At 48.4% G+C, this 14,639-nt stretch overlaps 1 protein-coding gene across 3 annotated transcripts in view; it reads right to left on the bottom strand.

The window, feature by feature from the left end:
- Positions 1 to 14,639, bottom strand: part of AGPAT3 (1-acylglycerol-3-phosphate O-acyltransferase 3) — an 86,176-nt gene that overhangs the window by 57,208 nt on the left and 14,329 nt on the right. The window contains exon 1 of one of the 3 annotated variants that reach the window (XM_088023721.1): positions 12,289 to 12,375. The exons of 1 other annotated variant lie outside the window; for it this stretch is intronic. The gene's annotated coding sequence lies outside the window, so the exon portion shown is untranslated. Of the gene's footprint in view, positions 1 to 9,235; positions 9,337 to 12,288; positions 12,376 to 14,639 lie in introns of those variants that run through there. One more of the 3 variants, XM_088023723.1, reaches the window with a different exon arrangement.

The following is a 14,639-nucleotide window of genomic DNA, read 5'->3' on the forward strand; positions in this document are numbered from 1 at the left end:
GCCATGCACGATGCAACATGCTTCACGGATCCAAAGGCTCTTGGCGGCACGCGGGGGGGCCAGCACCCCTGGCCGGAGCCCTGAGAAGGGAGAGAACCTCTCAGGCTTGAGCGTTGTGCCATGGTGGCCAGACCATAATCAAAGGAAAGGCATACACCAAGAGTTCAACTGGAGGCTACAGTATGGCTTGATTTCCTTCTGCAGACAACAGTAGCTTGCAACAATTTCACAGTCGAGACCCCAAGCAGTGTTATGAACTCAACAACAGTGAAAAAGCAAATGACCTTTTGTTGATTCAGAACGCTGGAGATGAGCTGCTCAGAGTAGCGGGTAGGTTAGCGTGGGGGTCACATTTACAGCCCCGCTTAGCAAACAAGGGCTCATCATGAAATATTTGACTCTAAGGAGACCGTAAACAAAGTAACTTTAGTTTGAAAACTAAAGTGGTGCCTATGTTTTACACAAGCCATGAATGACTCCAAGTGTAGAAAGTCTGAGGCTCCATCAACGCCACTCAAACCCTAAGAGTTGTTTGTTCTACCAAATGGTAGCTATCAGCACACTGTTTGCTGCAATTACCACTCAGGAGGTTAAACTTCCTGCCCACAATGTCCGGCCTCGACTCTGCAGAAAGTTCTTGCAAAGACAGCCGACTCCCAGGCCCAAATAAGACCAGGCCGGCAGAGGCCCTGTGCTCACGGCTTGACTGATAGAAAAGGAACCTGTCACTCGTCACCCAGCGGTGGCAGACCCCAGGAATGAGGACGGGCACAGGAGGGAACCTGAGTGCTGGGAGTTGGGACACGGAAGGATGGGAGAGAGTCCCGGGTCCCTGGAGGCCACACTGAGGCACAGGCTCTACCCTCAGGCCCAGAAGAACCAGCACCCACCGGATTGGGTGCTGTCCCCCAACACCGCTGGTTATCCCTGGGCTTCGCGGGGGTGGGGGGGAGGCCCACAGCAGCAGACCGCCCCATGCAAACATGGGCTCTCCTCACAGCAGACACACACACTGGCCTCCAGGTCACCTGTCCACCCCTGGACGCCGAAGCTGGACGGCTACCGCTCCGTCTCCTGACGGACAGATTCCTGGCCTTCCAGGTCTGCTAACAAAGTCCAGGTGCGGCTCTGAGGGCGTTAGCTGCTACTGTGCCCCCACAGAAGGCCCTGGACCGTGCGCGGCTTTCAGCGTGGCCCTGTTTCTAACTCAGTTCATCACGCCCGGGAAAGAACAGAAGGGGAAAGCAACTTGACCAGATTACCAAAATCACTGGATTTTGGACAAACAGGGACTGGTTATAATAAATACCCTTTTGGTCACAGGAAACCTTTAAAGTATCTACCTCCTCAAGAAAATCAGTCAACGATGCAGTAAGGCCTGGCTGGGCCTCCCGTGATTCCCTCAGTGCCATCGAGGCTGGACAGGCGGGGGTGTGCTCGTGGCTGGGCGCCCACGCCTGCCAGCAAGAGCCGGCGCCAGATCCCGGCGCGGACCCAGTCCAGCGCCATCACAGGGAACAGAATCACCACGCGCGTGCACGCACACACACACATGTGCACGCACGTCCCCGCACCTCCGTCTCCTGACTCACCGAGGCACGGGGCAGCAGGGCTGGTGGGACAATCGTCCTTACGGGCTCCAACATGAAGTCTGAAAGTGAGAGGCACAAACACAACTACTTATGCAGGACTGGAAAACCCCACACTGGCCAGAGCACGTGCCATTAGCTCCAAATCAAACGGAGCACACCCCAGGGAAGCTGAGAGCTATGCACGAAGATGCCACCAACTCAGGCAAAACCAGGGATACGGCCTATTTGGGGCCCTTTCAAGTGCCGTTCCTCCCTCCCCACTGCCTGATAAGGGGGCCCAACAGATGGCTCAGAAATGAACAAACCCAGAGAGACCCGGAGGCCACACGTTTCCCCGTCCCCTGCAGGCGCAGGGACAGCTGAAGGTGGCCGCCTCCGAGATGTGAAGCAGAGCGGCCTCTGGCCTCCGACCCCTCTGGAGGCAGAAGCCCCCCATCGCCCCTACACCCGGAGCCCTACCCACACCACCCCTGCGACCCCGTGGGCGCAGCCCCCTCTCCAGCACCGCGCCAGCCTGGGGTCCACAAAGCAGAAGCCCAGGCTCACTGGCTAATTGTGGCTCTTGTTTCAGTTTGTTTTAAACTGTGGCAAAACATACAGAAATTTCCCATCTTAACCATTTCTAAGTGTCCAGGTCAGTGGTGTTCAGTACGTCCACACTGTTGTGCCACCAACCCCAGTGTCCACGTCCAGGAACTCTGTCCCCAGGAAACACTACCCGTCTGCCCCCAGCACCGCTCCCACCACTCCTGGGACCTGTGGCTCTGGCTGTCCCCGGGCCCGCGTCTAAGTGGACTCACATGGGCTTTGTCCTCCTGTGTCTGGTTCCCGTCCCTGAGCACAACGTCGTCAAGGTTCATCCGGGCCGTAACGTGGGTCCGAACGTCATCTCTAAGGCCGAATAACAGCCCCTCTGTGTGTGTGCACCCCGTTTCTTCTCCTGTTGACCTTACAGCTTCAGCTTTCACATTCCGGTCTGTGATCCGTTTTGAGTTAATTTTTCCATAGGGGATGAAGGAGGGCGAAGGTTCGTTGCTTTTGAACAACGAACACACATATATACATGTGTGTATATACATATATACAGGGGTCTAAGAGTCCTGGCTCCTTTCCCCATTGAATCCCACTGGCACTTTCGTTGGAAATCAATGGACCATAAATGTGTGGGTTTGCTTCTGAAATTCATTCTGTCCCGTCGATCTACATGTGTACCTTTTGGCCAGTTCCATAATGTCTACATTGCTATAGCAGTGGAGAATTCTCCAAAATCAGGTGGTCTTTTGTCTCTTCAAAATCATCCTGGCGGTTCTAGGTCATTGGATTTCTGTGTAAATTTTAGAATAAGCTTGTAAATTTCTACAAAAACCCTTGCCAGGATTTTGGTTGTGATTGCACTGAATCTATAGATCAATTTTGGGAGAATTAACATTTCACTACCATTGGGCCTTCTGGCCAATAACAGACTATAGGTCTTCCCATTTAGTCTTTAATTTCTCAGCATACTTTTTGCTTACGGTTATCCATAAGAATTTCATATTTTTAAAGCTCTTATAAATGGTGTTTTATTATAGCTTTTACTTGTTCAATCCTAGTATACAGAAATAAAATTAATTTTGTTAGATAGACCCTGTACCCTGTCAATTCACTAAATCCACCTCTTCTAGGAGCTTTTTAATAGATTTTTAAGGATTTTCCATATAAACCATCAGGCCACCTATGAATAAAGACAATTTTACTTCTTTTCCATTCCGTACATCCTTTATTTTTCTTGCCACTCTTCTAGCATAATGTTGAGAAGTGGTGAGACATCCTTGCCTTGCTCCCAATATGAGAAGGAAAGCCCTTGGTTTCCCACCATTAAGTATGGTGCTAGCTGTAGGTTTGCACGGGTGCCCTTTATCAGACTCAGATGCCCACTACTAGACTGCTAAGCGCTTGTGGGTTTTTTAGCATAAATGAGTATTAAAGTTTGTCAAAGGCTTTTTTTTTTTTTTTTTTTTGCATTAGGATTGTTATATGGTTTTCTTTTTTGTCTGTTAATATAGTGAATTACAGTGATTGATTTTAAATGTTAAACCAATCTTGCATTCCTGGGGTAAATCCCCCTTGGTTATGATGCAGTGTCCATTTTACATGTTGTTGGATTTGACTTGTTAAAATGTTCTAATTCATGAAGGATTTTGCTCATGAGGGATACTGGTCTACAGTCTTTGCCTGGTTTTGTATCAGGGCAATGCTGACCTCGTGAAGTGGGTTGAGAAGTAGTCATCCATCCGCTTCCAATGACTGGAGGACCTTGTACAGAATTAGTATTATTTCTTCCTTATATATCTGATAGAATTCATCAATGAAGTCATCTGGACCAACCATTTTCTCTGTTGAAAGACTTACATATAAATTCAATTTTTCAATAGATACAAAGTTATTCGGGTTACCTATTTTGACTTAAGTTTTAGTGATTTGTATCTTTTCAGGAATTTGTCCATTTCATCCATGTCCTAAAATTTCCCCAAAGTTTTTCAGAATATTCTTTTGCCATCATTTAACACCTATGGGATATGTAGTAATTTCTCATCTCTCGTTTCTGATTTTGGTGGTTCTCTTCTCTTTCTTTTCTGATCAGTCTAACTAGGGGTTTATCGATTTTAATGATCCTTTCAAAGAACCAACTTTTGGGTTTTTTTCCCCTATTGTTTGTTTTCTATTTCATTGATTTCTGCTTTGTTATCGCTTTCTTTAGTTTGCTTTTTCTTAAGATTGAAGCTGAAATCATTGATTTGAGAAGTTTTATGTTCTAGTATGACCATTTAATGCTATAAATCTCTCTAAGCACTGTTTTACCTGCATTCCACAAATTGTGACACATTATGTGTTGACTTTCACTAAGTTCAAAATGGTTTCCTCTTGGAACCAGTGGCTATTGAGAAGTGTGCTTATTTTGTTTCTAAGTATTTGGGGATTTTTCCAGATATCTTTCAATCACTGATTTCTAGTTAATTCTCTGTTGGTCAGAGACCATACTTTGCATGGTTGTGTCCTTTTCCATGTTCTGAGACTTGTTTTATTGTCTAGAACGTGGTCTGTCTCGGTGAACGTTCTGCACGCACGCGAGTCCTGCCGCCGCCGCCAGGTAGGGTGCTAGTCTATAAACACAAGCAGGCCGAGTCGGGTGATAGCACGGTCTGAGTCTTCTACATCTTTACTGATGTTATGTCTACTTGTCCTATCAGTTATTGAGACAGGAGCGCTGAAGTCTCCAACTATGACTGGATCTGCAGGTCTCCTTTCAAGTATATCGTTTTGTGCTACTTGTATTTTGAGGCTCTGTTATTAAGGGCATACCTATTCAATATGTTACGTTTTCTTGATGAGCTGACTGCCTTTACCAGGATAACATATCATTCTTACTCCTGGAAATACCTCTGATCCTGAAATCTAACTTATTTGACTCAACCATCTTTGGATTTGCATTTGTGCAGCACAGCTCTTTCCAACCTTTTCCTTTAAACTGGGTCTTTTGGGGCTCCCAGGGGGCTCAGTCAGTTACGTGTCCAACTCTTGACTTCGGCTCAGGTCATGATCTCAGGGTCATGGGATCGAGTCCTGCGTTGGGCTCCCTGCTCAGCGGGGTCTCCATCTCCCTCTGCCTCTGCCCCTCCCCCACCCCCCCTGTGCTTGTGCGTGTGCTCTCAAATACATAAGTAAAATCTTTTTAAAAAATGAAAAAAATAAACTGGTCTTTATATTTAATGTGGATAGCACTTTAATCTTTTTGATCTGACAACCTCTGACAAGATGTCTCTTATTTGGAATTTTCAGGGCATCCGCATCTGATGGGATGGTTGGGTTTATGGTTGGGTTTAAATCCATCATCTTTCTATTTGTCCCATCTGAATTTCTCTGCTTCATTTTTTCTTTTTTCTGTCTTCTTCTGGACTCATGATTTTTTTTAATGATTCTATTTTATTTCTACTACAGCTTGTTACTAGACCTCCCTGCTGTTTCTTAGTGGCTGTCCTAGGGTTTACAACACACCTTCACTACATCACTGTCTACTTTCCAGTATTTTAACACTTGCTGTTCATTTTAAGAACTTTACAACAGTTTCCATTTTGTTTCTCCTAGACTTTGTGCTACATTGTTGCAGACCTTTTATTTCCACTTACATTGCAAACTACAAGATGTCATTATTATCTTTAAACAGTAAATCATCTGTTTTTTTTGTTTTGTTTTGTTTTTTTAAACACAAGGGGACAAAGGTCTTTTCTACTTGCCTGCACTTCTGCTGCTCTCCATTCCTTCAGGTCCAAATTTCTGGCTCCTCCCTGAAGGAGCCCCTTCACAGTCCCTAAAGAGAGTCCACCAGAGATACATTCTTTCAGCTTTTGAACTCGGAAAAGTCTTTATTTTGCCTCCACTTTGGATAGATATTCTGTTGTCTTTAGAACCGCAGCTTGAAGATTTCCTCCTCTCAGTATTTGGAAGATGCTCCTCCATCATCGGGATTGCGTAGCTTCCGATGGGAAGTGCGCCCTGAATTCATCTTTGTTCCTCTGTGCATAGTAGGGTTTTGCTTCCGGGTGCTTCTAAGATTTTTCTGCTTTTAAAATTTCCAGAAAGTTGATTACGATGTGCACTGGTGTCGTTTTCTTCCTGTTTCTTCTGCTTGGATTTGTCGAGCTTCTTAGAAATGAGCTTTCATCAGATTCGGGAAAATTCTAACTATTTTCTTCAAATATTTCCCACCACACACACCTCTCTCTCTGAATTCAATTTCATATGCTATTCCACCTGATACGGTCCACCCACACTCTGTTCCTTTTTTTACCCCCACTGTTTTCCAGGTTTCACTGTAGGAAGCTTCTGGGGCTATCTCTTCACAAATACCGATCTTATCTCTACGAAGTCTGACCTAGTCCGAACCCCACTAGTGCATTTTCTAGAAGACTCACTGGGTCTTTTCCATACCTTCTGCTTTCTCCTTGTTCACACTTTCTTTGTGTCACTGAACACACAGAGCGTATTTATAATTGACATTTTAACACCCTCACCTGCTCATCTTACTGTCTGGACAGATGCGGTTCCACCCAGATCTGTTTCTCATTGTTGATTTCTCTCCTCTTCTGGGTTATGTTGTCCCACTTATTTGTAGGGCAAGTGATTTTTGACTGGCTCCAGACACTGTGAACTTGATGTTGTTGGAGGCTGATTTGCTGCAGCCCTTCTGGTGAGGCTTTACTTGGGGACGTAGTTAAATTACTTAGAATCAGTCTGATGCTTCAAGGCTTGCCATAAGCTTTGTCAGCTGAGTCCTGAGCAGGCCGCATCTAGGACTAAGGCAATGACCTTCTGAGGACTCTACCCCATGCCCTTTGAACTGTGAGGTCAGGTGAGAACACAAACTTCATTTCCAGCCCTGGGTGAATGACCAGAACCTACTCCTCTCCAGCACTTTCTCCTCTCATCTTGGTGATATCTGCACGCATATGCACAGATCAGCGCTCACCCAACGATGAGGAGGACCCCCTCCTGAGCTCTCTAGAGCCCTGTCTCTACACAATCTCCTCATCTCCACTGTCTCCCCGCAAATTCTAGCCTCGGTGGAACCGCTTGATGTCAGATTGTCTCCAGCTGGTCCTGAGCTCCTTCTCCCTGTGCTCAGCTGGACACTGTGGGCAACAGTTCGGGAGGCCAGGGGCTCCCCTCACAGGGACGACTGTCCCATGCCCTGCTGTGCAGCTTCTGAAACCTAGAGCCTTGCACACCTGTTTGCTTTCCTGCTACTTCAGGCAGGATGTGAAATCCAGTCCATGTCTCCCCATCATGGCTACAAGTCGGGGGTGAAACCTTGTAATTTTTTTTTTTTTGAAACCTTGTATTTTTAATTCAGTTTTCCACTAATCCCAAGTGCACGTCTCCAATGGACTTAAACGGTGTATCTGATCTGAGAAGCTCCGAGCTGTAAGTAAATCTAAGGCAGGCCCTACGTCACCAGAATGGGCCTGACTACCACGCAGCTAACTTAAAGCCAGCTCTTGAAAAGAACAAAAGTACTTACCTTTCTCTTTCCAGTCTTGGATCAGTCACTGTCAATGGAAGCATCTCATTAGAAGCCCATTTGCTATTTTAGAAGAACGCTGGGATTGTGCGCTGCCCCCGTGAACCGAGAATGGCGAGCCTGCAGCTAATTAGCAAAAAGACAAGCCAGTGCCTGAAGACACGCCACGTGCTGAAAACACCTTGCAACACTCAAGGCCCTTCTTCTTCTCAATTAACGATCTCTTCCCGATTTATTTAGGGAGGTCAGGAGCATCACTGACGTCCTGTCCTGAGCAGCTCACCACCCGAAGCCCCCTTTCTCCTGACACTGAGCTGGGGCTGAGGCAGAAGCAGCTCTGGAGGCCAGGAGGTGCCTGAGAAGTCTCCAGACCAGCGGTTGATGCTCCAGCATGTGGGGCAGATACGGTGCTGCTCTGTATGGGGATGGGGGGAGGCGGGGGGCGTGGGGGCCGCAGCGCAGGGGAAGGCTGTCTCGGGGGCTTGCCGGAGCCCACGCTGCAGGGGCAGCAGGGCCCTCCTCCTCCTCAGCCCTTCCCAGCGTTCAACAAAGCCAAGAGCCCAGTCCCGGACTCGTGAGAGGGATGCAAGTCCCTTGTCAGGTATGTGATTTGAAAATATTTCCTCCTCTTCCATGGGTTTTATCTTTTTACTTTCTTGATGGTCTCCTTTGAAGCACAAAGGTTTTTAATTTTGATCTTAAGAGCAGCTACAGAAGAGATAGATTACCTTCACAGGAGAGAGAGCCTGGCAACGGTTTCTTAGCATACAAAGGACGGCAAAGGCCCGTGCGTAGATCTTCAACGTGCTAGAAGGGCCCCCCTGCCACCCGGTAAGTCTCCAACCAGCAATATGGCTCTGAAAAGCCAAACAGCCTTTCCGACAAACAGAAATGGGAAGGGTTTTCCAGCAGCAGAATCAAGCTGAAGGAATCTCTAACACACGCAGGCTTCGAGCAGGAAAAGTGCTCTCACATGGAAAACCAGGGATGCAAAACAGAATAAAATGCAAAGAGAGTGGCAAACACATCTACAAACTTGAAACAAGAAGTAATACCACAGAATGTCTGGTGAGGTTAAAAAACTTAAACACACAACCACGCATGTGTTGGGAAGGGGCATTTGGCATGTGCCGAGGCCCTGGATCGTCCCCAAGAGTAAAAAACTGGTTAATGTCAGATAATTGACAACTATGAATGTTGTAATTTCTGGGGAAACTATCAAAAGAAGAGTCTATAACTTCCAAACTGCTAGAGGGCATAAAAATGAAAGGATCAGTAATTACCTCAAAAAAAAAAAAAAAAAAAAGCGAGGAAGGCGAAGGAAGGGGGAAACACGGCACAGATAAAGCAGTCAGCAAAATACAAGGTGGCAGACCAAAACTCAATTCATCAGTAATTACATTTAAAGGAAACTGGATAAAGGCTCCAGTTTAAAAAAAAAATTTAATTGATTGTCAAACTTTAAAAAAACCATTGTCAAACTTCAATTTAAAAAAACTTCAATCGTGCTACTTCTGAGGCACATCTATGATATAAAGAGACAGAAAGGTTAAAAGCAAGAGGAGCTCTGCAGCCACGTGCTCACCCACAGCTGCTGGTTCCACATGTGAATTTCAAAGTAGAGGTAAAGCCTGAAGCATCTTCAGCGAAGCAGACACTGCAGCCACAGAAGGATACAACAGTTTAGAAACCGTATCACTAACACCACAGCCTCCAAATGCATAAAGCAAGTGGATGTCAGTGCAAAGATAAGACAAAGCCGCGGAGATAACTGGACCCCTTTCCTAACTGACAGAGCAGGGACATCTAAGAAAGACACCAATAAGGACGAGGAGGCACACACAGGTTCTGGGAAAGGGCCAGACAGGAAATACTGTAGTTTTTTTTAGGCCAAATGGTCTCTACCACAATTACTCAACTCTGTCCTCGCCAAACAGCCACGGACGACACGGAAATAAATGAGTGTCTCTGGGATCCCATAAAATTTTATTTATAAAACAGGTGGCAGGCGCCTGGGTGGCTCAGTCGTTAAGCATCTGCCTTCGGCTCAGGTCATGGTCCCGGGGTCCTGGGATCGAGTCCTGCATCGGGCTCCCTGCTCAACGGGGAGTCTGCTTCTCCCTCTCCCACTCCCCCTGCTTGTGTTCCCTCTCTCGTGGTGTCTCTGTCAAATAAATAAATAAAATCGTAAAAAAAAAAAAAAGACTATGGATGCTGAAATCTTTATGAACTACAATGTCTGGGATTTGCTTTAAATTACTCTGGCAAAAGTGTGTGGGCAGAGAGAATAAAACTGGCAGACGCAGCTAACTGGGGCTGCCTGACAGGATGATGGATGATGGGACCCGGAAGTTCTTTTACTCCCTATCACACAAATGTTGGAAAATTTCCATAATAAAAAGGGGAAAAAAAGACTGTGGAAAATGTGGATTACAAATATTAGATTATTAAACAGGTCATCAGGGGGGCGCCTGGGTGGCTCAGTCATTAAGCATCTGCCTTCGGCTCAGGTCATGATCCCAGGGTCCTGGGATCGAGTCCTGCATCGGGCTCCCTGCTCCGCGAGACTTGGCCCATGGGCTGTGGTTTGCCAACCTGATACAGACAGTTGGAATACCATGATTCATAAACCTTACAAACCTACACAAAACACTGTCCCCCCCAAGTGCAGAATATAATCTTTTCAAGGACACATAGGACATTTCCAAAACTGAAGCAGATGCTAGGCCATAAAGCAAGTCTCAACACATTTCCAAAGACAAGCATCAGTCAGAGCATATTCTTTGACCACAACACACTGAAGCTAAAAAGATAAAATAATAATTTTAAAAGGCAACAAAAAGATATTTGGTAAAATCACCATAGGTTTAGAAATCCAAAACAGTTATCAATGGTGAAAAAATTTACATATTTAAAAATCCACTGAATGGAATAGTAACAAAAGGATTTCCGATCACAACTTATAAAGGCTGAAACACTTCAGCGATCAAAGGTTACACCTAAGTGTACGGCAGAAAATTTTAAGAGGCTGAAAACAACTGACATAAAACATGACTCAAGAAGTTAGAGAAACAAAAAGTACATGAAAAAGGAAGTTAGTAACATAAAAAGCAGAAATGAATGAAATAAAAACTATACAGAAAGCCAGAAAGTTGACTCTTTGAAAGGATCGATAAAATTGACAGTTTTGATAAGAGACAAGATAGACGCATGAATAACGTCAGGAACAATAACCCAATCCTGCGGGCTTTTTAAGACCAAGCGGGGTTTACGAACAGCTTTACGGCAATACACTTCATATGTAGCTGAAAGGACAAAGTCCTGGGAAGAATAATTGACAAAATGCTTAAGGAGATACGGACACCCCAAACAGCCGCAGCAGGAGTCCCAGTGCCGCCGAGCCCCCGAGCCCCCGAGCCCCTGCCCCTGGGGACGGCCACCTCTGCACGCGGCGGGCGACCTGGGCAGCAGGGCTGTGGAACAGGGCGACATGGCTCCTTCCACATCAGTGACATCAGACAGCGGCCTGCGAGAGTGGAGAGAGCCTCGGGGCAGGACGTTATTCCGCAGGTGCCTGTCGGCTGGGGGCTGCTGCTCCGGAGGCCACCCGTCGGGGACACTGGCGCCCTGGTGCCAGGCTCTGGTGAACTGGATTGTGAAGGGGACAGGGAGAGGGCTGGCAGATGCGGGAACGAGAGAGATGGCAGGCACGGTCCGCGCCGTGGGGTGCCCCCACTCGGGGTCGGACTCTCAGCGGGGGCGGGGACCGCAAGGGCCACGCGGCCACACAGGCTCACGTAGACCAGGAAGCACAGGTGAGCCTCCCAGAAACTGCCGAAGGAGGAGCAGCGACAAGGAAGAGGCAGCCGGGGGGCCGGGGCACTCGCCACGGTGTGTTCTCCCGCTGAAAGCGTACTTACTGAGAAAGGCCCTACTAGATCGCTGCACTCAGACGTTCCCGTGACGGAGAAAGACGGGGAAGCACAGAGTGGGGGGAGGGGCGGGAGGGCCCCATGGCCACTTGGTGTTTGCTCCCGTGGCACAGGCATGCACGGTCCATACAACAAGGGAGAGCCGGTGTCCAGGGCCTGGGCCTGGGATGCAGCTTGGCGGCCAGCCTGCCGTCCCCAAGGCCAGAGGTGACAGGGGGACCTGGGTGGCAACTTCCCATAGCCCAGCCAGGGCACGGCACTGAGGCGGCCCGGACCACCGCGGACCTGTGGCCGAAGAAACCCACTGGCCCTCCAGGAATGCAGCCACCTACGAGATACGCCCAGGAAGATGCACCCTGCCTTGTCAACACAACGCAACCCCGGGGAGGTGGGGGGCTCCCACCCCCCTGCCTCTCTCAGCCGCGCCTGCCACAGGCAAGGGCGGTCCACTCTGTCTCCTAGCGTAGACATGCCCAAGCATCTCCACGGTGGAACACACAGCCTTTTAAAATTCTGGGTGTGGACTATCTACACAATCCCTGCCTATACTGTAAAGGAGCTACTACAGGATATTTTAGTAATAATAATAGCAAACTCACCGGGTGGTCGGTATTTGCCAGACCCTGTTGTAAGCATTTTCTGTGTATCAAGTGCATTTGCACAAAGGAGGCACGGGGTCCGGCGGGTAGACACACGTTAGACCCACCTCACTCGCTCTGGAGCTGTAGGTTTCGGAGATGAGGGGCTGCCCAGGGTCCCATGTCGTCTCCCTCCACACCCCATGAAGCTCCTGAGAATCATGATGAGCACCATCTAGTGGGAACACGATGTGGGCCACAGATGCAACGCACACCTTCAGTTTTATATTCCCTAGCAGGCATATTAAAACAACAAGAAACAGGCAAAAATCACGTAGTTATATTTTATTTAACCCAATTCACATCCAAAATATTATCATTCAACTTCTAATCAATATAAAAGAACATTAATGAGATATTTTACATTCTTTTTTTTTTCTACTAAATCTTTGAATGGATGCACCTTTCACAGTGAGAACACATCTGAATTCAGTGGGCACATCTCAAGTGTGGCCCCGTGAGACGCGGCCCCCGCGAGATGGGCCTCAGGTGCTCTCTCAGGCAGCACAAGCTCAGAAATGACATACTCTCGGGACTGTCTTCCTCCCACTTCCCTTTTCCATTTACATGGTTTTTAGAAGCTTTTAGTTTTACTAGTTCTTTCGCTTCAAATGTGTCTATAATGATGAATTAATTCCTCCACTGGTTAGTAGGTACAGGGGGTTCAATATTTTATGTGTTTTCTCTTCCTAAAGTATTCCCTGACTTAAAAAAAAAGCCAACTCAGTCTTGGAAATACAATATAATCACAATTTAGAGTAGAAATTAGATAAAATTATTAAATACTTCCAATTTTCTTTTTCTTCTACAAAATTCGAAAGGAGAAGAAGAAACCAGTCTCTTTCTGGAAATAAAGGCATAATAAATGACAAAGAATAAATGATGAGTAATTATCATCGTTCCCTTTTCAAGTTTCTTCTTTTCCCAAAACTGTTCTTGTTAAGGCCGGGCGGTCCGCTGCTGGCCACCGCCTGGACCCTGCGAGCCGGGCCGCTGCTGGGCCACCATTCCGCCACTTCCCAGGGACCGCGGCCCCAGGGATGCCAGCATTTGCCGTCAGGCACGAAGCTTCTTCGTGGCGACTTCAGTGAGGGGTGGGACAAGAGGAGGTGAACCGAGGCAGGATCCGGCGTGGACACCAGGCTCGGGCGTAGCCTGTCTGACCCCGGAGGGTCCACGGCCACCGCCAACACCACCCACCAGCATGGACGCCGCTGCTCAGGGAAAAGGAACCGCACTTTTCCGGATTATGGTCCCGCATGAGCTTGGAGGCTGGGGGCCACGCACAGACTGCCACCACCAGCGTGTGCCTGGCACAACAGGTCTCGGCTAGAATGCGCTTCACTGTACACGGCTGAACAGCTCCCTTCTAATCCCCCCAAATCCCGGCAGTAATCAGGGCTTTACAAGAGCTCCTGGCAAATAAAGACAGCTTACTGTTATGGCTGGAATCATGTCCTCCCTGGATTCACACACTGAGGCCCTGACCCCCAGGGCCTCAGAAGGAGGCCACATCTGGAAAGAGGGGCACAGCGGACATAGCTTGTGAAGACGAGGTCACCAGGGTGGGCCCTAATCTAGGGGCACGGAGACACACGCGGCAAGGGCACCACGTGGAGAGACGGGAAGGACAGTCGTCTGCAAAGGACAGACGCCTGGACACAGCCACCCTCCCGGCCCCCAGAGGAAACCAACCCTGCAGACTTCTTGGTTTCAGACTTCCAGCCTCCAAAACTGTAACCAAACACTTCTGTTACTTAAGCTGCTAGGTTACAGTAGCCCTTAACAAACTGATGAACTTACCATTTCGAACAATCTCACTTATAAGAAGCCTCCCTCTTGTTTGCATTCTCTCTCCCCCTGCCCGCCCCCCACCACCCCACCGTGTCCGGAGGGTGAACTCTGCTGTCAAACCCCCAGCCCTGGAAACAATCTTTCCAGCAGCGGACAGACAACACACTAAGTGTCATGCGTGTCACACCCGCAATGTGCGGGTGTCCACACACGGGGGAGGCCCGGCACCCCTCTCCCCCTTCCCTGGTGGAGGTATGAGCGGGAGTAAGAACACTCTTGTTAAATAAACCTGTCCTACCATCTGTGTGATTGCAAATTTGAGGTTCATTTTCAAAAGGCCACAGGTGTAGATGTGACCCATACACACCCCCACGGCAGTAAGCAAACTTGTGACACAGGAGAACCACGCACACAGCGAACAGGTCGCAGCTCTGGGAGCCCGCGGCGGCGCGCGGCCCCAGACGCTCAGGGCCCACGAGGGTGCACGCGGCCCCGTGGCTCCCACACGCGCCCCCGAGAGGCCGCGTCAGAACCACACAAGCACAGAGGGACAGGCGCCCTGCCTGTCCCCTCCAAGCAGCCATGCAGCTGTCCCAGGGGAGCTCATCAGCGAGCAGTCCCTGCT

The sequence above is a fragment of the Eumetopias jubatus genome, unplaced genomic scaffold, assembly GCF_037043125.1.
Source record: "Eumetopias jubatus isolate StellerSeaLion01/CBP00866 unplaced genomic scaffold, mEumJub1_p1.0 scaffold_1, whole genome shotgun sequence".
Classification (NCBI taxonomy): Eukaryota; Metazoa; Chordata; class Mammalia; order Carnivora; family Otariidae; genus Eumetopias; species Eumetopias jubatus.